Here is a 21,967-nt window from a genome sequence, read left to right on the forward strand (position 1 = left end):
GTGTGACATGCCAAAGAATGCTCCAAGGAGAAATACCTCTCCATTACCCAAACTTGAAATGTAGATGTCATCCTGGAATCCCCTTCCTCTTAAGGATACTCCACATGTAGTCAGTCACCAAGCCCTACCAGTTCCACCCATAAATGATGTGTCACAGGAATAAAAAGCCAAATTCTTAAATCCATACTCCTCCCTTGCCCTCTCCTGAGCCAGTCTCACTGATTTCGATGCTCCTTCTATAGATTAATTTGGGAATAATGTCATCTTAACATTATAAGCCTTCTGATATTTGAACATGGTATGTCTTTCTATTTCTTCAATGTCTTTAAATAACACTTATCATTTTTAAAGTAGAAATTTTATATTTTTGTTAAATGTCTTTCTAAATATTTTATTCTCTTTGGTTTTATTACAAATGGAGTTGGTCTCCCTGATGTAAAAGAATTAGATCACATGACGCTTCAGCTTTGAAGATTTTATGGGTCCTCTCATTCAAGGTCCTTAATAGTGCATCCAATCCCACCCCTCTCAACTTTGTGACTCTCCCCTCCTCCCCTCCCAGCATCATAGTGGTATTGTTATTATTGTTAGCGGACATCAAGTTGAATAGGACTTCTAGCGACCCTATGAACATATCTGAATCCTGTGCCACTTCATCATCCCTGACACACATGAACCTAATGATGCAGTCACTGTGTCAATCTATTTCATTGAGTCTTCCTCTCTTCTGCTGATCCTCCACCTTTCCAAGCACGGTGGAAGAAATAGCCTCTCCTAGCAACATGCCCAAAGTATGTGAGAGGGAGTGTCATCATCCTTGCCTCTAAGGACCACCCTGGCTGTGCTTTTCCCCAGATATACTTGTTCTTTGGCAGTCCATGGGACCAAGGAAGAGGTGACTAAGAATCCAGACCTAGCCCTAAGCCTCACCTGGGACTAGGTGACAAGACCCAGATGCAGGAGAAATTAAGAGCTATGTCACGCAAACAAGTCACCTACTAAAGACTGCCCCACCACCTTCACATGAAGCAGTCCACCTCACATTGACCCCAGCACAGCTGAAGGGCACAGCAGGTGCCTGCTTGTGGAATGGGAGAGGATGGGGCATTATCATCACTAATAGTACTGAAATTCTCTATTTGCGAACCATATGGGATATATCAATAGAAAAGATCTGAAACTTGTCCATATTCAAGTGCAGAGGGCATGAGTTATACGTTGTTGGCACCTTGATTCTGTACACTGGAAGAGACAACACTAAGGGGAGATTCTACTCTCTCTCTCTCAGTCCCTCTCACAGACAGTATCTCACACAGCTCAAAGCCAGAGGGTCTTGTGGTTTTTTGGTTTTTTTTAATTTTTATCATTTTTTTTTTGTGTGTGTGTACTGTCAAATCAGATCTGACTGGTACCAGAGGAGATTGTCCCTCCTTCTTCAGCAGAGCATCTGGTGGATTCGAACCTCACATCTCTGGGATTGCAGTGCAGCTTCTTGCCACTAAGCCACCAGAGCTCACTGGGTCTTGTGTTTTGACATATAGTATCTTGTTTCCAAGAGAGGGCTAAGAAGGAAAGGCCAAGGAACAAAACCCACCCATACCCCAGCAGATGGCGCCTGCTGCTGCCCTGTGGATGCAGCGTGGGGTCCAGAAGAAAGTGGGTTGGAGACAACACTGCTTTCCCCTTGGAGGCCACTGCAGTGCTACTTAGAACTATGATCAGATTCCCAGGGAACTGCAGCACAATCTCTCTCTTATAGAAGGAAATGAAAGGAACATTCACGTTTCTTACCTTTCTTTCATTGAGTGGGGGCAGTATTCGATTTCTATCTGATGCACAGTTCTATGGACATTAAAGAAAAACAGGACAAGAGGTTACAACGTCATCTTAGCTTGTGCTCACGACACATTCGTTCTTATTATGTTGTTGCTGTTAGGTGTTGTCCGGTATGACTCATAGTGACCCTATGAACTGAACTCTGTCCTCTCCTGTGCCATCCTCATCGTCTCTGATACACTTAAGCCCATTGCTGCAGTCACCACGTCAATCCATCTCATTGAATTTCTTCCTCTTTTTCACTAACCCTTATATAATAAGATTATTATATATTCGAACCTGCACTGCTATCTCGAAGGCACGCAATCCGAATCCACCAATCACTTCGTGGGAGAGTAATGGACAGGCAAACTCCTCCTGTGCAATTAACTGCCTCTGAAAACCTGCTGGAAGGTCAGCTATGGGTCGGTTCCAACTAGATGGTACACAACAACATGTTGTATAATATATTCCTATATTATATAATATCCTTCTCTGAGAAAACACCAAATGACAGATGATGCTAGTAGAGGCGGGGAGGGGCCTGGGATGGGAGCCTGCAGCGGTTCCTGGAGGCTTGGGCAGTGGTCTGTAAGTTCAGGACTGTGGCCATGGATGAGGCTGTGAGAAGGGTCGTGGAGCTCGAGGAGGCAAAGCTGAGGACAAGCAGTGGCTCCCCTTCACTAAGCTGGCCTATCTGGTCATAGATATGAAGATAAAATCCTTAGAGGAGACTTATCTTTTCTCACTGCCCATTAAGGAATCTGAGATCATTAACTTCTTCCTGGGGATGCCCCTCAAGGATGAGGTCTTGAAAATCATGCCTGTGCAGAAGCAGACACATGCCAGCTTGCTACCAGGTTCAAGGCCTTTGTCATCATTGGAGACTATAATGGCCATGTTGGCTTGGGCATCAAGTGCTCCAAGGAGGTAGCTACTGCCACCTGTGGGGCCATTATCCTGGCCAAGCTTTCCATTGCCCCTGTTTGGCGTGGCTACTGAGGGAACAAGATAGACAAGCTTCACACTGTTTCTTGCCAGGTGACCCAGCGCTGTGGCTCTGTGTTGGTGCATCTGATCCCTGCACCCCGAGGCACTGGAATCATCTGCACCCCTGTGCCCAAGAAGCTGCTGCTGGTGGCTGGAATTAATGACTGCTACACCTCAGCCAGGGGCTGCACAGGTACCTGGAAAATTTTGCCAAGGCCACCTTTGATGCCATCTCCAAGCCCTATAGCTAATTGACTTCAGATCTCTGGAAAGAGACTGAGTTCACCAAATGTCCCTACCAGGAATTCACTGATTATCTTGTAAAGATCTACACCAAGGTCTCTCTATGCAGAGGACCCGGGCTCCAGCTGTGACAGGCACATAGTAGGTTTTGTATAACAGAAATAAAGTTAATTAAGTGGAGGTGGGAAAGTCCTATATTATATAATATATATATGATTATATAAGAATATTATTATGTATTAATTAGAGTACATAATAATATTCTTATATAATCATATCTATTATATACTATTATATATTATTATATATAATAATCATATTCTTATTATAGCTACTCTCAAATAATGCACAGGAATATAAAGTGATTGCAAATAACTTTGAAATGTCCAAATTCTAACATAAACTTTTCTCTGGATGAAGTTCAGTAGAGCTCAGTACAATCCGTTTCAGTAATTTATCCACATTAAAATATTTCTTGCAAATGTTTCAGACCTTATGCTTAGAGGGTGTTATAGATTGAATCACTTTCCCCAAAAAATTGTATTGGGATCCTATCCTTATCCTTATACTTGGGAATGAGATCCCACTTGGTAAAAGAGTTTTCTTTGTTAACCTTATATCCCAAATTCAATCACTTCTTCTGTAACTTTTGAGTCATAAAGCCAACTCAATTCATTGCCATTAAGTTGGAATTGGCTTACAGATGACTCTCCAGTGGGTTTTTGGAGGTAGTAAGCTTAAGGTGGGTTTGGAAGCAAAAGTGCATTCACTTCTCAAACCACATGTCTCTCAAAACTCTACCAAGTGGCAATAGTTACAGAAAGGCTTCAGGTCTTTTGTTCATAGGGTCTAATGGACATTAAAGAAAAAGAGTCGTGCTCGACTCAATAGCAAACAACAACAACAAGAAAGTTGCACAGGAGGAGACTGCCCATCTTTATCCCGAGGAGCAATTGGTGGATTCAACCCAACTATCTTTTGGGTTGGCAGCTCAACTCTCTACCCACAACGCTAACACAACTCTCTGAGTTATAAGAAGCAGCATACACATAGGTATGAGTGAGCTCAAGTGAATGTGATGATCACTGAGGAACTCTGGGTTCTCTTACAGAAACTGGATCAAGAGATATGGAACCCAGAGACATGTGGCTCTGCTGAACCACTAGCCATATCCTGTCCTCAATATTGCAGGATGCATTGCCTTCCAGATGAGCATGGATATGGCCATTAAACAGTGACCAGATTTAGGTGGATCTGAGAAGGAATAAATTAGCATTCCTTTCATAATTGCTTTTGCTTCAAAGATTGTGGAAGCTGTTCCCAGTCATGGGAGAGGCATGTGTGCATATCTACATGATAAGCTGGGGAGATATGCAGGACACAGTAAATTGATTGCACTACATCACTGCAGTAATTCTCCTTCCTGCATCCATGCATCCATAATGACCCTGAACTGGACCATGTGTCTTGCTTTGGACAATGGGTCGAAAACAGTGCAGTGCGCTGCAAGCAGAGACTTACAATGACTTCATAATGAGATTTGGAACCTTAACAACCTCCTCCTACTCTTTTGTTATTCCATTATTGTCCTAATTGCCTTTGACCCTTAGGATGTCAGAACCCTTGAAAACCGGCTTTTCTAGCCATGTATTAGCAGCACTTGTTGAGGGCATGATCTCTAGCTATCTTCACTGTGGGCACATAGTCTTGCAGATCAGCAGCAGCTGTGAGACCAATGTAAGAGAGTGATTTTCCCACTGTGAAAGAGGGATGACGACAGTGGTTGAGAGATTTTGAAGCGACTGTGGCACTGCAGTGAAGAGACTATGGCAAGGTGTAACCAGAAGAACCTTGGAGATGTAGCCACAGTTAAAGGTTTTGTTTGTTGAACTAAAACCTGGAAAAACTGACTTATAACTGCTCAAGATAAAGTTGGCTGGGTGATTGAGGAAACCAGAGACTTCTTGCATTTTTGCTGCTGAACTGAACCTGGACTTTCACTAACTGAAGAACTGTGCCTTGTTAATGGGGCTTGGGACTGCTGGACTAAACCTGGACTTGTAAGATATTTTTTGCCTCCCTGACTGTCCAATCTATCTCCCTAATAAATCTCACAGCTATGAGTAAACTCTGTGAGTCTTGCAATATATTTTAAAACAGATCCAATGATTTGTAGCAAAAGGTACAGGAACACAAGGAGTGGAATGTCTGTCTAAGTAGCTATGTTCATTCTGGTATGGTATTATTGATGGGGATAGTTTCCCTTTATGAAGCAGGCTGAAGCCAGACTCAGCCTCTCCCACATTGTATCTGCTACATATAGCCCTGAAGTTTGAATCAACAAACTTTCTCTTTAAAAAAAAATTTTATTAACTTCTTCTTACATAATACATCTTTGATTTCTTGACTGCTCTTGCCAAAGGTGTTGATTGTGGATCCAAGTATGGATCCAAGTATGTTTGAGATAATGAGGATGGTACAGGGTAAAACAGAGTTCAGATCCGTTGTTCATATATTGTTAGGTTTGTCAAGTCACCTGCAACTCATAGCAATCCTATGTATAACAGCTCTATACACTGCTGTATCCTGAGCCAACCTCACTGTCTCTGACAGACCTACCCCCATTACCCCAGTCACTGAGTCAATTGATCTCATTAAGGGTCTTCCTCTCCTGCACTGTCCCTCCACCCTCCCAGGCATGAAGTCCCTCTCTAAGGACTGGTCCCTCCTTGAAACATGCCCAAAGTATGTCAGAAGAATCATCAGAATCCTTGTCTCCAAGGAGAAGCTTTGCTTTCACCCTCTCAAGGACAAAACTGTTTGTTCTCCTAGAGATTCATGGTATATTCTGTTCTCTTCTCCAGCACTACAGCTCAAAAGTATCAATTCTTCTATCATCCTTAGTCATTGTCCAGGTTTCTGATGCATAGCATGTAATTGCAAAGACCATGGCATAGGGTGCTATGAATTTTACTCAAAATCACATAACAACAACTTCCTTTAAATAGCTTTTCAGCTAAACCAATCCAAATTGATCCCTGATGCATATGCAATCTACCATCCTCCAACTGTTTATTATGTGACTTCCCTCCAGACACAGCAGAGAGCCTCTTGCCAGGAAGACGTCTTGAACAACCCCCTACAGAGACTATGTATGCATGCCATCCCAAAAGAAGTGATGCCCATTAGACCAGAAGTTTCCAGACAGACTCCATCTTCAAAGATTGACTGCGCACATGCTTCATTTCCATAACCCAGCTTTAAAAAAACAAGTTCCCAGAAAACCTTGTCACTCTCCTCAAAATTACTGAATATGTAATGATTTAGTAGCATTAAAAAAGTAAATAAATAAAAACAAACAAAAAAATAAAAGGAAGAGTAATATACAATAAGGGGTTGATTAAACACTAAGATGAATTAATCATATCCATCATAAATAATGTTATAAAACAAAATGTCTATGAATCATTGAATGAAAAACTAATATGACTTGTAAACTTCCACTCAATTAAAATTAAGATGAAATGAAATTTTGCCACTTTGTTGCCTCAGGGAGAAGGGGTAGCCAAAGCAACCTGCTCCACTTCTCCCTTGAGAGCTTCCATTTCTCTCCAATAAACTCTCTCTACCTGAAGACAGTGTGTAGTCTACTCATTCTTTATTAGACTTGACAGAAACTCTTAAATAATGGGGTGTAAAGGGGTGGGTGTGTGAGTGTGTATGTGTGTGTGTACATTGGGGTTTGCCTTCTCTTGCTACTCTTGGGACCTTTCAGCCACCACCCTGTAACAGAGTTTGAGCTAGTCTGCTGAAAGGTGAATGAGGCATGGGCCAGTTATCCTATCATCCCTGCTTATAATCAGCCCATTATTACACATGTGAGAGAAGTAGCAGTAAACTGACAGCAAATGCCTGAGTGAGCCCATCTCATAGTAAAGAGGGCAAATAGAGCCATCCTAGACATCCCAGCCCTTGTTGTTGTTAGGGGGCCTCAGTAGTTTCTATTTATACAATAGATTGAAACCCTGCTCAATCATGCTCAAATGGCACGACTCAAGGAATTGTGGAGAAATAAAGAATTATTATTTTTTTATTTTTATTGTATTATTTTTATGTGTACTGTCAAATCAGGTCTGACTAGTACAGGAGGAGATTGCCCCCTCCTTCTCCAACAGAGCATCTGGTGGATTTGAGAATTATTGTTTTAAACCACTAAGTAGCAGGGTAAGGAATCTTTGTAGTGTAGTGCATTTCATGTTGGGCTGCTAATCCAGAGATCAGTGGCTTGAGTCCATTAATAGTTTTATAGGAGAAAGATGGGCAGGCTCCTCCTGTAAAATTTGCAGCCTCAGAAACCCCACTGAAGGTACTTATGAATCAGAGTCAACAGTGGTGGTTTTTGTTTAAATACTGGTTTTAATTGTTTTTGGTCAGACATTCTTCTAGGTTGTGTAGCACTCATCTGTCCATTTGCTGCACAGAGAGGTAACTCGTGGTTGCTGTGATGCTGAACACTGTGACACTGATGCGTAAAGTGTGAGAATGGTTACACATGGTGGACAGTGTTTGGTGGAGCTCCCTGATTAAAACAAGCTTGGATGCAGGAATGACATCCAATTCCACAATAGCTTGCCTCTGGAAACTCTATGAACTTGAAGAAGTGAAGAAAGTCACCCAAGTGTTCAGGTCTTTGGTTCATAGGGTTGCTATGAGTCATCTATGACTCGACAGCACTTAACAACAACAATAACAACACTGGGGTGATTAAATCTAATTGATACAGACCAAGCCCAACCCAACACATTGCCATTGAGTCAACATTGACTAGTTGACACCTTCCATCTGACTTCTGAGGCTGTAGATCTTGGTGAGAGCAGACTGCTTATCTATCTCCTCGAAAGTGCCTGGTGAATTCAGATTACCGACCTTTCACTTAGTAACCCAACATATACCTTACTATGCCACCAGGACTGCTCAGCTGAATGAGAGTGAGATTTCAAAGATGCAGGCAGAAGTGTTGAAGCTCTCATTTTCCTTCAAGATCCTTGGATTCACTCTATAACAGAAGCTTCACTCTGCTGAAATACTACATGGAAAAGAATAACTTGGACCTTTTGGAAATGACTGAGACTGGAACCTAAAGGACAGGTGAGTTCCAGCCCTCCTACCTAAAGATCGGGCTGAGGGGAAAGCTCTGGTAGCCAAGCGGTAAGAAGCTGCACTGCAATCCCAAAGGCACACAGTGGGAGAGCAGGACAGAGGACACAAGAAGAAGAAAATTGCTGGGGAAATGTAAAAGAAAATTAATTTTTTAAAAATATTATGTTGGGGAATTTGTAGGCTGGGAACGGGACTGTCACAGGACACACACACACACACACACACACACACACACACACACACGGCCAACTGTAGAGATGAACAAATAAGTCCACATTCAGGTAGATTGGGAAGATGAGTGAAAATGCTCACATGATGGATGCAAGTCACGTCTCAACAAATGAGTGGCTGGGGACACTTAACATGGATAGCGTCTCCGCTTTAGAGCCCAACGGGGCCAAATACATTCTCCATTCTAGTGGAGGAGAAACCAGTCAGGTCAATTGAAACCTGATACCACTATTCCCTATCATTCTTCTGTCAGTTTGCTGGGCTGTGGTGGCTGGTGTGTTGCTGTAAGACTAGAAGCTAATCCACAGGTATTACCAGCAGTATGCTTAAAACTGTGATCCGATTTCTGTGGAATTTCCAGATTAAGACAGACTAAAACTGGTCACCCACTGGTGAAATAAAATAACAAAACGTCTATGAATAAGAGAGTGATACTGTTGGATATAGTGCCAGAGATGAGCCATTCAGGTTACAAGGCACTCAACTGAGGAAAAGCTGCCTTCTCAAGGTAGTTATTGTGTTACAGACCATTGAGTTGAAGCTGATTTGTACCTGGCCCTCCAGCAGGGTTTCAGAGGCTGTAAATCACAGAGGAAGAGACTGCCCATCTTCCTTCTGGAGAGCAGCTGGTGGTTTCGAGCCAAGCGTCTTTGATTAGGCAGCACATCTCCATACCATTAACCCACCAGTACTCCCTCCTCAAAGTAGAGTACAACTTGATGACAAGGAAAGAGTAAAGATTTCATCCGATGAAGGATCTCCATTTGCTGATGTATCAAGACTCAAAATGAGGAGAAATACCTGTAAAAATCCATTAATAACTGGAATAAGAAATTAACAAAGTCTGAATCTAGGAAAATTGAAAGTTGTAAAAACTGAAATGGAACTCATAATACATTAGGTATTAATGAACTGACGTAGGCTGATATTGGTCATTTTGAGTCAGATAATCCTGTGATCTGGAAATGCCAAACTGGAGAGGAATGATGTCAAATTTAGCCTCAAAAGGAACATTTTAAGATCTATCCTGAAGTACAATACTGTGTCAGGATACTATCCATGGGCATACAAGGAAGATCTATTAATACAAATATTATTCAAATATATTCAGCCATCACTAAAGTTAAAGATGAAGAAATTGAGGATTTCTATTTAGTCTGTATCCTGAGCAAATAATTTGAAAAGCTGGACTATATGAAGAAGAATGTGGCATTTGAGTTGGAGGAATATTCATCAACTACCTGTGCTATGTTGATGACACAACCACGATTTGTGGAAAATGAAGAAGCTTTGAAGCACTTACTGAAGAATACCAAAGACAAAAGCCTTCAAAATGGGTTACATCTCAACATTAAGAAAACAAAAATCTTCACCACTAAACCAAAAGGCAATATTATGATAGATGAAGAAAAGATTAATGTTGTCAGTGATTTTACTTTTACTTAGCTCCACAATCAACACCCATGGTAACAACATTCAAGAAAGCAAAAGACATGCCGTATGGGGCAAATCCGCTGTCAAGGACATCTTTAAAGTGCTAAAGAGCAACGATGTCAGTTTAAAGACTAAAGTGTGCCTGGCCCCAAGCCATAGTCTTTTCACTTATTTTCTAAGCATCTGAAAATTAGACAATGAAAAGGGAAGAGGAAAGAAGAACCGATACCTTTGAATTGTGGTGTTCGCAAAGAGTATATTGAATATCCCATGGATTGCCAAAAGAACAAACAAATTTGTCTTGGAGGAAGTATAACCAGAGAGCTCTTTAGAAATAAGGATATTTCTCATATTCCGGGCATATTTTCAGAAGGGACCAGTTCTTGGAAAAGATATCATGTTGGGAAAGGCAGAAGGTCAGTGAAAGAGAGGAAGACTCTCAGTGAGATGGATTGACACAGTGACTTCAACAATGGGCTTGAGCATGAGGAAGATCATGGTCCTGGAGCAGGACAGGTCATGGTTTCGATCTGTTGTTTATAGTTTCCATGAGTCACAGTCTGGAGGGCACCTAAGAACATCCCTTCCTCTCTCCACTTAGAGGAAGAGAGATCGGCCTTAATCATCTCTGGGATGCTAGAGCTGCTTTCTGAGGTACTCCAAACCAGAACAGAGATAGCCCAAACGTAAAAATACTAGCCATGACTGAGGACTTCATATGGTACAGTACTAGCCAAAAGGCTGTGAGTCTCTGGCAGCTGGAATCCACCAGTGAGAAAACTCAGTCTTCATCCACTAAGATTTATGGCCTCGATTCAACTAATTTCATTTTTATTATGTGTGGGGTCAAGATTGGTGGATGATTTATCAACAATCTGCGTTATACAGATGACACAACCCTGCTTGCTGAAACTGAGGAGGACCTGAAGCACCTGCTGCAGAAGATCAAGGACTACAGCCTACAATATGGATTGAGGCTCAATGTCAAGAAGACAAAGATTCTCACCACTGGACCAATTGGCAGCATCAGGATGGATGGTGAAGAGATTGAGATTGTACACAGCTTTAGTTTGCTTGGCTCCACAGTCAATACTCTTGGCACCAGTAGCCAGGAAATTAAAAGGCGCATTGCCATGGGAAAGTCTGCTGTTAGGGACCTCTCCAAAGCACTGAAGAGCAATGGTGTCTCTCTGGAGACTAAGGTGCGTCTGATACAGGCCATGGTCTTCGCAATCACTTGTTATGCATCAGAGAGTTGGACAATGACCAAGGAGGATAGAAGGAGAGTTGATGCCTTTGAGCTGTGGTGCTGGGGAAGAGTATTGAGAATACTATGGACTGCTAGGAAAACAAATAGATTTGTCTTGGAGAGGGTTAAACCGGGTGGCTCTTTGGAGGCAAGGATTCTGAGGCTCCGTCTAACATGCTTTGGGCATGTTGTGAGGAGAGACCGGTCCTTGGAGAAGGACATCATGCTTGGGAGGGTGGAGGGACAGCGCAGGAGAGGAAGGCCTTCTATGAGGTGGATTGATTCAGTGACTGGGATAATTGGGATGGGAGTGTCAGAGACAGTGCGATTGGCACAGGACAGAGCAGAGTTTAGGGCTGTTGTACATAGGGTCACTATGAGTCACAAGCGACTCGACAGCACATAACAACAACAACAACAAACAAAAGCTGCCATGTCGTAACCTTATTCTTGAACATGGACATTGTTATAGAACATAATTTTTAAAAATGGAGAGAAAAGAAAATAATAAATAAATAAATTTAACTGTTAGAGAAATAACAGAATTTCAGAAAAGTACTTAGTGATTGAATTTCAGCAAGAATGTATTTCAATTAATATCTAATTCTGGTCAATTACACAAAAACATTAGCGTGCATTGTTGTCTCTTCTTAAACTACACATCATTATTATTATTTTAAAATGTCAACTAATCTGAAATGACCAGTGTCCCTCCAATAACTTGATACTCTCCAATTGATTCTTACTAATTCCAATAGCAAACTTACCTTGTATAAGAATATGTAACTTATTATTTACCACTGTAATTAGTCCTTTCAAACATAAATTCTATAATTTTCTTAGTAATGTATTTGTGCATCTAGGCTTTATTTAAAATCTTTGGTAAAATATTAAATATATGTTAAATAAAATGCAAGAAAAAAAATATTTATGGCCTCAGAAGCCTGATGGCATGTCACTGTGAGTGAAAACCACCAACACATTGACTGTGAGCTCTGAAGGATTTCTGAGAACTCTGCTCTCAACTTCTATCTCTGAGTGGGTGCGATGGGATGGAGCTCCAACAAGTGAGGTATCTAGGAGATGACAGAGTAGCTCATGCATGTGCAGCCAGGCCCTGCAACAATCAGGACAAATCCACATGTCCTCCCTGGATGGCAGAGACTATCTTTTCAGCACTGATTCTACACAATGCCTGACATAATACATCTTTGCTGTTCGTGAGAAGCTGTGACATTTTCTAATAGCTCCAATCATAGGAGTCTTAGGGTTAGAGAAGCAAGACAAGTCATGCCATGGTTGCCTAAGAGGATAGGACAATCCATACAAATTTTCCACATGCCCAAAGCTCTAATGATCCAGGCCTAACAGTGATTCTCCCAGAAGAGTAGACATCCTCCTGAAAGAGTTCTCTAATGAAGCCTCACACATAGTCACAGACCTAGTTAAGAAGTAAAAGGCAATGGGGGGGGGGGAGGGCGGAGGAGTTTGGAACTTGGATTAGCCTGGAAGTCTTGGATAAAGAAACTAAGTGGATCAGTTTTTGTCTCTACCTTAGACTGAGAGCAGAAACTTAATATTAAGAACATAAAGAAACATTATGTTAGCTTGGGCTAACTCAAAATAAATGTGTGTTATGCAGCCATTCAAACGACAGCAATTAATCTGTATTTACCTGGAAAACAAAGAAAAGAAGACAACTCTGGAATAGACAAGAAAGGGATCTTCAGCTAATTGCCTCCATGAACAACTAACTTGTCCAGAAGAACTGGACTATCCCTTCCTATCAATACTGAGCGGTGTTTTGGTCCCCACCCCCACCCCCGTTGTGTCTGTCGAATCAGATCGGACTCATACAAGAGAAGATTGCCTCTCCTTCTGCTGCGGAACATCTGGTAGATTTGAACCTCGCACCTTCGGGATTGCAGCACAGCTTCTTTCCACTAGGCCACCAGAGCTCCCTAATACTGAGCATTATGATCAAAGATGCCATACAAGAATCTTGATCAAAAGGGAGAAAATGTAGAACAAATTTAAAAAAAAAACATGAACTCTAGACTTCTGAAGCCATTGATGAGGGCATATGAACCCCTGAAACTATTGCTCTTAAGCATTAAGCAGAAATGTTTTCTTACATTGTCTTAAAAACACACAAGAGTTAGCTTAACTAGTAAAACAGGCCTGTGTTGCTCTTTTAAGAACTCTCTTTGTCATCGTGGGTCGTTAAAGTCGGAACTAGCTCATAGTTGACCATCCAGAGAAGACTGTCCATCTTTCTCCCACGGAGCAGCTGGTGAATTTTAACGGTCTGCTTTTGGGTTGGTAGTGCAACTCCTTGCCAGTAGGCTCCTTAAAAGCGATGTATAGGGGATCAAATTGAAAAGGACTCAGAAAATTATCTTCAAAGTCTTAGGGCTGGGTTTACACTGAGGAGAGAACAACTCAGAAAAGGCAGATGATGCACACCCATATTTATTGCATCTTTGTTCACAATAGCAAAGAGTTGGAAACAACCCAAGTGCCCATCAACAAACGAATGGATAGAGAAGCTGTGGTATATTCACACAATGGACTACTACGCTCCATTGAAAAACAAGGAACTCATGCAATATTATTCAAAATAGGTGACCCTGGAGGACATCATGCTCAATGAAATATCTCAGTCACAAAAGGACAAATATTGCCCAGGGCCACTGTTCTAAAACAGGACTGACCTCGGGGTTGGGGAGAGACTGAGAAAGATGGGTTCAATAATATATACTGCATTGAAACAGATATGGGAGAGAACTGTTTAGAAGGGATATATGATTAGGTATTATTGTCATGACAGGAGTCCAGAATGAAGGCTGCATAGTGGAGTGGACCTGGGGGGAGGGATTGTAAAATAATGAAAGAATTTTTCTTTTACTTTTCAAAGAGAAGAGCGAATTGGGGTGAGGGGGTGGGCAGGGAGTAAAACACAACAGTGAATGAATGGAAACCCTATGTCTCTGTAAACTTTCATTAAAATTAACTTAAAAAAAAGAAAAGGAGGATGAGAATGGAATGAAATCAGCATCACTAAACTGCACACATACTGTGCTGTGTACTTTCTCAGGAACCTAAAACTTGGGGAAAAATTGTAGAGCAATCCCACAGGACTGAGGGAAAGCTGGCCCTCCCTCCCCCCAGTCAAGACTCCTACCTACAGCTACCACCGTCCTCCTTTCAGATGCTAATCAAGGCCTGACTCACCATCCCAGGGCTGACTGGGGGAGTTCTTCACAAAGCAGCCTGGCCACTGGTGATTTTGGCAATGATTAAGATATTGCTCTGGGAGAATTCTGGTCTCCAGGATACTCAGCAAATATGAGACTCATGTTGTCACTGGGCTGAAAGCCCCCATCAAATCCTTAAACTTTAGAAAGGAAGCAGTTGAAGGCTGCACAGTGGAGTGGACTTGGAGGGAGGGATTGCATAACAATGAAAGAATTTTTCTTTTACTTCTCAAGGAGAAGAGTAAATTGGGAGCAAGGGGGTGGACAGGGAGAAAAGTGCAACAATGAATGACTGGAAACCCTAAGTCTCTATAAGTGTTCATTACAATTAATGGGAAAAAAAGGAGGGAAGGAAGCAGTCAGAATTTGTGCTTTAGAGGGCCTCTTCTGTAGCAAGGGTTAATCTGAAATGAATTAGCTGCTAAGAAGAACATCATTCGACCTATAAACATTTTTACAGGACTTTGTTTCAGCATTCAAAAGAGAAGCAAAATCTAAGTGTGAGCTTCTGCCTCCACCTGCCACCTAAAATTGGACCAAGGCAGATTTCTTTCAGGGAAAAAAAACCACACCAAACTCATGTTTTCAGCATGTGTTTGTGACTCCTCTTCTTCCCCTTTCCCCCCTTCACTCCCCGCTCCCACTGACCAGAGAGAGCAAACAATGATAAAATAGTGAAAATCTGAAACCTCCTAAGGAGTGGCATCCACTTCCTAAACAACTTGCCTCTGGAAACTCTATGAACTGTGATTAATGTCAATAGTTGTAGAGGGATTTCAGGCCTTTAGTTCATAGGGTCGAATCAACAACAACAACACTTACGTATCAGGAAGTTAAGGAGCTGAACAGAAGATTTCAGAAGACAGCTCAGGAAGACAAAGCAAATGAAATTTGATGATATTTAATATTACAGTGAAATTATAATAATATGATATTTTAATTAAATTATACTTGATATTATAATGAAATGTGCAAAGAGCTGCAGTCAGAAAATCACTAATTCAAGCCTTGAGTTGTGATACTTAAGGCTGCTGTTGATGGGCAGAATATTGAGCAACTCAAGAAGCATTAAAAGAAGTTACAACTGGCTGACACAGACGAATTTAATGAAGCAATATATGATCAAGAAACAATTGTGATGAAGGAGGAAGTTCAAGCTGCTGTGAAGGAATTGGCAAAAAACAAGGCCCAGGAATTGATGGAATATTAACTGACATAGTTCAACAAGCAGATGCAGCCCTGGACATGCTCATCAGGTGTGCCAAGAAATTTAGAGGACAACTACCTGACCAATAGACTGGAAGAGATCCATATTTATTCCCATTCCAAAAAAGGATGCTCTGACAGAGTGTGGAAATTATTGAACAATATCACTACTATCACTTGAAAGCAAAATCCTGCTGAAGATTATCCAAAAATGACCGACACTGTACATTGACAGAGAACTACCAGAAATACAATCCAGGTTAGAAGAGGTCGTGGCACTAGAGACATTATCACCAATGTCAGATGGATCTTGGCAGAAAGCAGAGTACCAGCGCAATGTCTATCTGTATGTAATTGATTATGCAAAGGCATTTGATGGTATGGATCACAACAAATTGTAGCTAACCTTGAGAAGAATGGGCATCCCAGAACACCTACTTGTGCGCATGTGAAACCTATACTTGGATCAGGACACAGTGGTCAGAACTGAGCAAGGAAACACTGCATGGTTCAAAATCAGGAAAGGAGTGTGTAAGGGTTGTGTCTTGTTTCCATACCACTTTAGTCTACATGTGGAACAGATTATCCAGAAGGCTGGGCTTTATGAGGAGGACTGTGGCATCAGGATTGGAGGAAGACTCATCAATAACCTCAGTTATGCAGATGACACAATCTTGCTTGCTGAAACTGAGGAGTACCTGAAGCATTTTCTGCAGGTTAAGGACTGTTCTTAACAATTTAAATTGTTCTCAACAATTTCAGTTTTCTCAGATTCAAAATCAACATTCTTGGTACCAGCAGTCAGGAAATAAAAAAGATGAATTGCATTAGGGAAATATGCTGTTATGGACATCTCTAAAGTGCTAACAAGCAATGATTTCACTCTGAGACTGAGACTGATTCAGACCATGGTCTTAACAATAGCTTGCTTTGCACCAGAGAGCTGGACAACGACTAAGGATGCCAGAAGAAAAACTGATGCCTTTGAGTTGTGGTGCTGGAGAAGAGTATTGAACATACCATGAACTGTTGAACACACAGGCCTCTCTTGGAGAGGCAAGCTGCTCCTTGGAGGCAAGGATTGTGAAGCTCCATTTCACATATTTTGGGTATGTGGTAAAGAGTGACCAGTCCTTGGAGAAGGACATCATGCTTAGAAAGGTAGAGGGCAGTGCAAGAGAGGAAGACCCCAGATGAGAGATTGACACAGTGAGTGGAATAATAGGGTAAATGTGTCACAGACAGTGAGACTGGCTCAGGATAAGGTAGGATTCAGAGCTTCTGTTCACAGGGTCATGATGAATCACCGGCACAGGTGAGTCAATGGCACATAACAGAAACAACAGGGGGAAACTGGATTATTTTATTTTCATAAATACCCTGTAGCAACTTAAAGTAGCATTTTGCATAGTTGTAAGTAAGAAAGACTCTTGGTTTTAGCCAGTAGAGGGAATAGAAGATGAATTACCCAATTAACAAATACTAACTTCTCACAACTTCATGACAGATGGAGAAAATGATTTCAGTTTACTTGGATCCATAATCACCACCCTTGGTAACTGTTGCTGTTAAGTGTTGTCTCATCTAGTACGACTCACAGCAGCCGTATGAACAACAGATCTGAATCCTGATCCATCCTGCGCCATCTGTACCATCTCTGATACACTTGAGATGATTGCTGTAGTTACCATGTCAGTTTATCTCCATGAGGGTCTTCCTCTCTTTCGCTGACTCTCCTCCCTTCCAAGCATGATGTCTTTTTAAAGGAATATCCCTCCTAGCAACATGTCCAAAGTTATGTTGTATGAAAGGAGAGGTTAGAACACTCCTTGACAAAGGTGTAAGAGGGCTTCATGGCTTATTACAGACATATGGTTAAGGCATTGTCACCCTTGGTAACAGCAGTCAAGAAATCAAAAGATAGATTGTACAGGGAAAATCTGCTGTCAGGGACTCTCCAGAGACTAAAGGGCAAGGATGTCAGTTTTGGCTTTTTTTTTTTTTTCATTTCTGTTCATTCATTGTTGCACATTTTCCTCCCTATCCACCCCTCCCCCCAGCTGGTTTTCTCTTTGAAAAGTAAAAAAAACCAAACAAAAAAAACCCCACCCAACTTTCATTGTTATACAACCCCCTTTCCCCAGTCCACTCCACCATGCAGCTCTCATTCTGGATGCTTGCCATGAAAATAATACCTAATACACTATTTATTCCCTCTTTTCTTAGTTTACCCCTAACCCTGATGTGAGTCCTGCTTTACAACAGTGGCATTATGCAGTATTTGTCCCTTTGTGTCTGAAATATTTCACTCAGCTTAATGTCCTCTAGGATTGACCATTTTAAATAATATTGCATGAGTTTCTTATTTTTCAATGCAGAATAATATTCCATTGTGTGAATGTACCACAATGTCTCTATCCATTCATTTGTTGATGGGCACTTGGGTTGTTTCCAACTCTTTGCTATTGTGAACAAAGCCACAATAAACATGGGTGTGCATACGGATGCCAGTTTAAAGACCAAGGTGCACGTGATCCATGCCACTGTCTTTTCAATTACTTGAAATTACAACCGAAAGTTAGACAATGACTAAAGTTGGCCTGAATTCTCCATTTCACAAACTTTGGGTCCATTGTAAGCAGAGACCAGTCTTTGGAGAAGGACATAATGCTTGGAAAGATGGAAAGTCAGAGGAAGACCCTCAATGAGATGGATTGATACAATGACTGTAACAATGAACCCAACTGTATCTGAGAGGATGAGGATGGTATTATAGGGCAGGTTTCAGAGCCACTGTTCATAGGGTCACTAGTAGTCATGACTGACTCCATGGCACCTGATGACAACAACAATTATAATTCCTCACAATGTCCTAAGCTAGAAGTGAAACTAATGCTTCTATCTATAACTATCTAAAAGAAAGAAAGAGTTTTTTCTTTGTCTCTCTTCCTCATAAGCCTGTTGTTTTTGTTGTTGCCATGTGCCTTTGAAGAACTAGTGGAAATAGTTTACTAACTTCCTTGCATTTCAAAGGTATTTACTCATTTGCTCAGCAGTTTAAAAGAACTCCTTAGCTGGAACTTTCTTTTGTACTAAGAGGCAATCTGTAGCTGGGACATACTCCTTTAAAATCTACATCCTGCATCTGTATTTACTCCTTTTCTGGTTATAAAATAATGGTGGTGTCAGCTATCTCAGTCTTTGACCAGGCTGGGTCTACCTGCCTGGTATTCTTACCAGGTCCAAACACGGAAACATAGATTTGAGGATCCCAACAAGGAAGTTCTGGTGGTTTAGTGACAAGGAATTGTGCTGTTGGATACGGCTCAAATCTACCAGTTACTCTGCGTGAGAAACATGGGCAGTCTCCTTCCATGCAATTGACTGCCTCTGAAAACCTGATAGAGAGTCAACTAAGGGGTGGTTGCAGCTTAAATGAGCACAGTAACAACCACAACATACCCCTTGTCACCCACACACCTGAATATAAATAAAATGTCTGCTTTTGCACTCTGACCCATGTCTCCAGGACTGGATTCTTTGACAGTAGATGGCAGAATTGTGTTTCTCTAATAACAGGAGGTCACTGGAGTGATCATGAGTTTGTCTTGGTCAGGACCCTCCTAACCCCAGAATGAGGATTAACCTCCACTGAGAGTTATAGTCTGAGTTAAGGAACACCAGCCTTGTCCCTGAGGTCTTGGCCTAGGCTTTCTATCTTATAAACAGACCGAGACATGACCCCACCGGAGAGAACAGGCTGAGCTGCCCAGCGTGCATGAGACCTTCTGGGAAATGCGGAGAACTTACAAATCCTTTCTGGCAGCTCTGTCCCATGGTGGCGAGGTCATGCAGTGTTCTCAGCTACTCTTCCCAGCAGAGTCTGGAACACCTAGAGAAAGAAAAGTTCAAAAAAGGTAGGGTGAGGGTTTTGTCAGCCTTGTTCAGATGGAAAGTTAAACATCCTGGTGCTGGGGACTGGAGGCAAAGAGCAAACTCATTTCTAAAAGGATCTATAATCCCAAGTGAAATAACAGAGGTGTCAGGCAGGAGATTGTTCTAGAGTCTTGTCTAGGGGTAGAACTTCATCACCAGTTAGAATGTGGGCTGCTTAAGACTGGCTTGAAGAGGGGGAGTCTGAACCAGGAGTCATGATTTGGGGAACAAGACAAATAGAAATGCAAGTTGTCTAAGCCACCATGAAAAGGTCAGGGACTCAAAAGTGTGGTGTGCACTACCACTTTCCATCCCTACTCCTGTTTAATTTAAAGAAGGTAAGGAGAACATCTAGGTTAAACACAATTCATTTTCTAAGTATTAAAAACTGCAAACTCATTACAAAGGAAAACACACCTAAGTGATCTTAAAAATGAGAATAATCTTTACTTCTGTAGAATCTTCAAGAATTTTCCCTTCAATCCACAGTCAACACCAATGGAAGCAGAAGTCAAGAAGTCTACTTTTCTCCCCAGAGTAAAATTAGTTTTTTCAGAGTAAAATATTTAAAAAATCTTCTCATTGTTAATTGTGTCGAGTATGGCTCATAACAACCCTACGAACAACAGATACGAACCCTGTACCATCCTCTTCATCTCTGACATACTCAAGCCTGTTGCAGCAGTCCCTGTGTTGACCCATCTGGTCTAGGGTCTTCCTCTTTTTTTTTTCTTCTTTGTTGTGTACCATCTAACTGGATTCAACTGGCACAGGAGGAGATTGCCCCTCCTTCTCCAGCACAGCATCTGGTGGGTTGGGACTTCCTTTTTTGTGCTGATTCTCTACCCTTCTGAGCATAATGTCCTTCTCCAAGGAATAGACTGTGCTACTAGCAGCATGGTGAAAGCAGAGACAAAACTTTATAATATTTACCTCTAAGGAGCACTTAAAATACTGTTGTTGTTGTTGATTGCCATCGAGTTGAGGTCAACTTATAGTGACTCTATGAACAAAAGACCTAATGCCTTTCCATAGCTATCATTGTTTCTCCAAGTTCATATAGTTTCCAGAGGCATGTGGTTTAGGAAGTAGATGCCACTCCAGTTTCCCAACCTGTTTTGCAACTAAGAGCTTCACCAAACACTGTCCACACTGGGAAACCATTATGGTATTTGATATCCCCATGGCGCAAGGTTCAGCATCTCAGCAAACCCAGGTTACCTCATACAGCACATTGACAAAGAGTGATGTGCAAAGTGGAAGAATATTCCTTCAGATACAGCACCCGTCTCATTTAGCAGTGGTTAAGTGTTGTGGAGTCAAATATGGCTCAGAGTAAGCTTTGTTTTTTTTGTTTTTTTTTCTATAATTATATTTTATTAATTTTCATAAACATTTACAGAGATTTTGGGCTTCCACTCATTCATTGTTGCACTATTCTCTCTACCCTCCTCCCAGTTTGTTCTTGTCCAAATGCCACAGTGCTTGTCAAAGCCAGTTCTGATTAATCTTCTTTGTCAGTGTATCCTTTGCCATTCCCTATCACTCCTCCCTGAGAGAGACTTCACCCTGAGTCATAAGGAAAAGGGGACGGCGTATTCTCTTAGCTACTTCCTGCTGAAAAGGGACGCTGTGGGTTTCAGGGTGAAGATCTTCTCTCACTACTCTAAAGGGCCCCTTTGGCAGTAGGAAACACATAGACTATTATGGAGATTGATTTTGGAATTCAGATGCACTCTTATTGATTGTGCTTGGCTGTACATGTACATATCCTTCAAGATGTATCATGGGGGTGTTGCAACCTAGAAGACACAAATTTGACTAACAAGTTATAAGTACATGAGTCCAAAAATTATGGAAAAGTAAAAGAAAAGATTCTTTCATTGTTTTACAAACACTCCCCCAGGTCCCCTCCACCATGCAGCCCTCGCTCTAGTTTCCTGTGATGACAGAAACACCCAGTTACATCTCTCTTTTAGACGGTTCTCTCCCTCCTCTGTTTCAGTGCAGTATACATTATTGAACCCATCTTACTCAGTCTCTCCCCAACCCCAAGGACAGTCCCATTCTACAACAGTGGCATCATGTAATATTTGTCCTTTTGTGACTGGGATATTTCACTCAGCATAATGTTCTCCAGTGTCAACCATTTTGAATAATATTGCATGAGTTCCTTGTTTTTTAATGCAGCATAGTATTCCATTGTGCGAATATACCACAGCTTCTCTAGCCATTCGTTTGTTGATGGGCACTTAGGTTGTTTCCAACTCCTTGCTATTGTGAACAAAGCTGCAATAAACATGGGTGTGCATATATCTGCTTGGATCAGAGTAAGCTTTGAACAAAAGACCTGAACTCTGTTCTATAATTAACATAATTTCTATACATTTATAAGAAAGTTTGTAGAGTTTCCAGAGGCATCTAGTTTAGGAAGTGGATGCCGCTT

Source organism: Elephantulus edwardii, unplaced genomic scaffold, assembly GCF_000299155.1.
Source record: "Elephantulus edwardii isolate Elephantulus edwardi_28Jun2011 unplaced genomic scaffold, EleEdw1.0 scaffold00074, whole genome shotgun sequence".
In the NCBI taxonomy this organism is placed as follows: domain Eukaryota; kingdom Metazoa; phylum Chordata; class Mammalia; order Macroscelidea; family Macroscelididae; genus Elephantulus; species Elephantulus edwardii.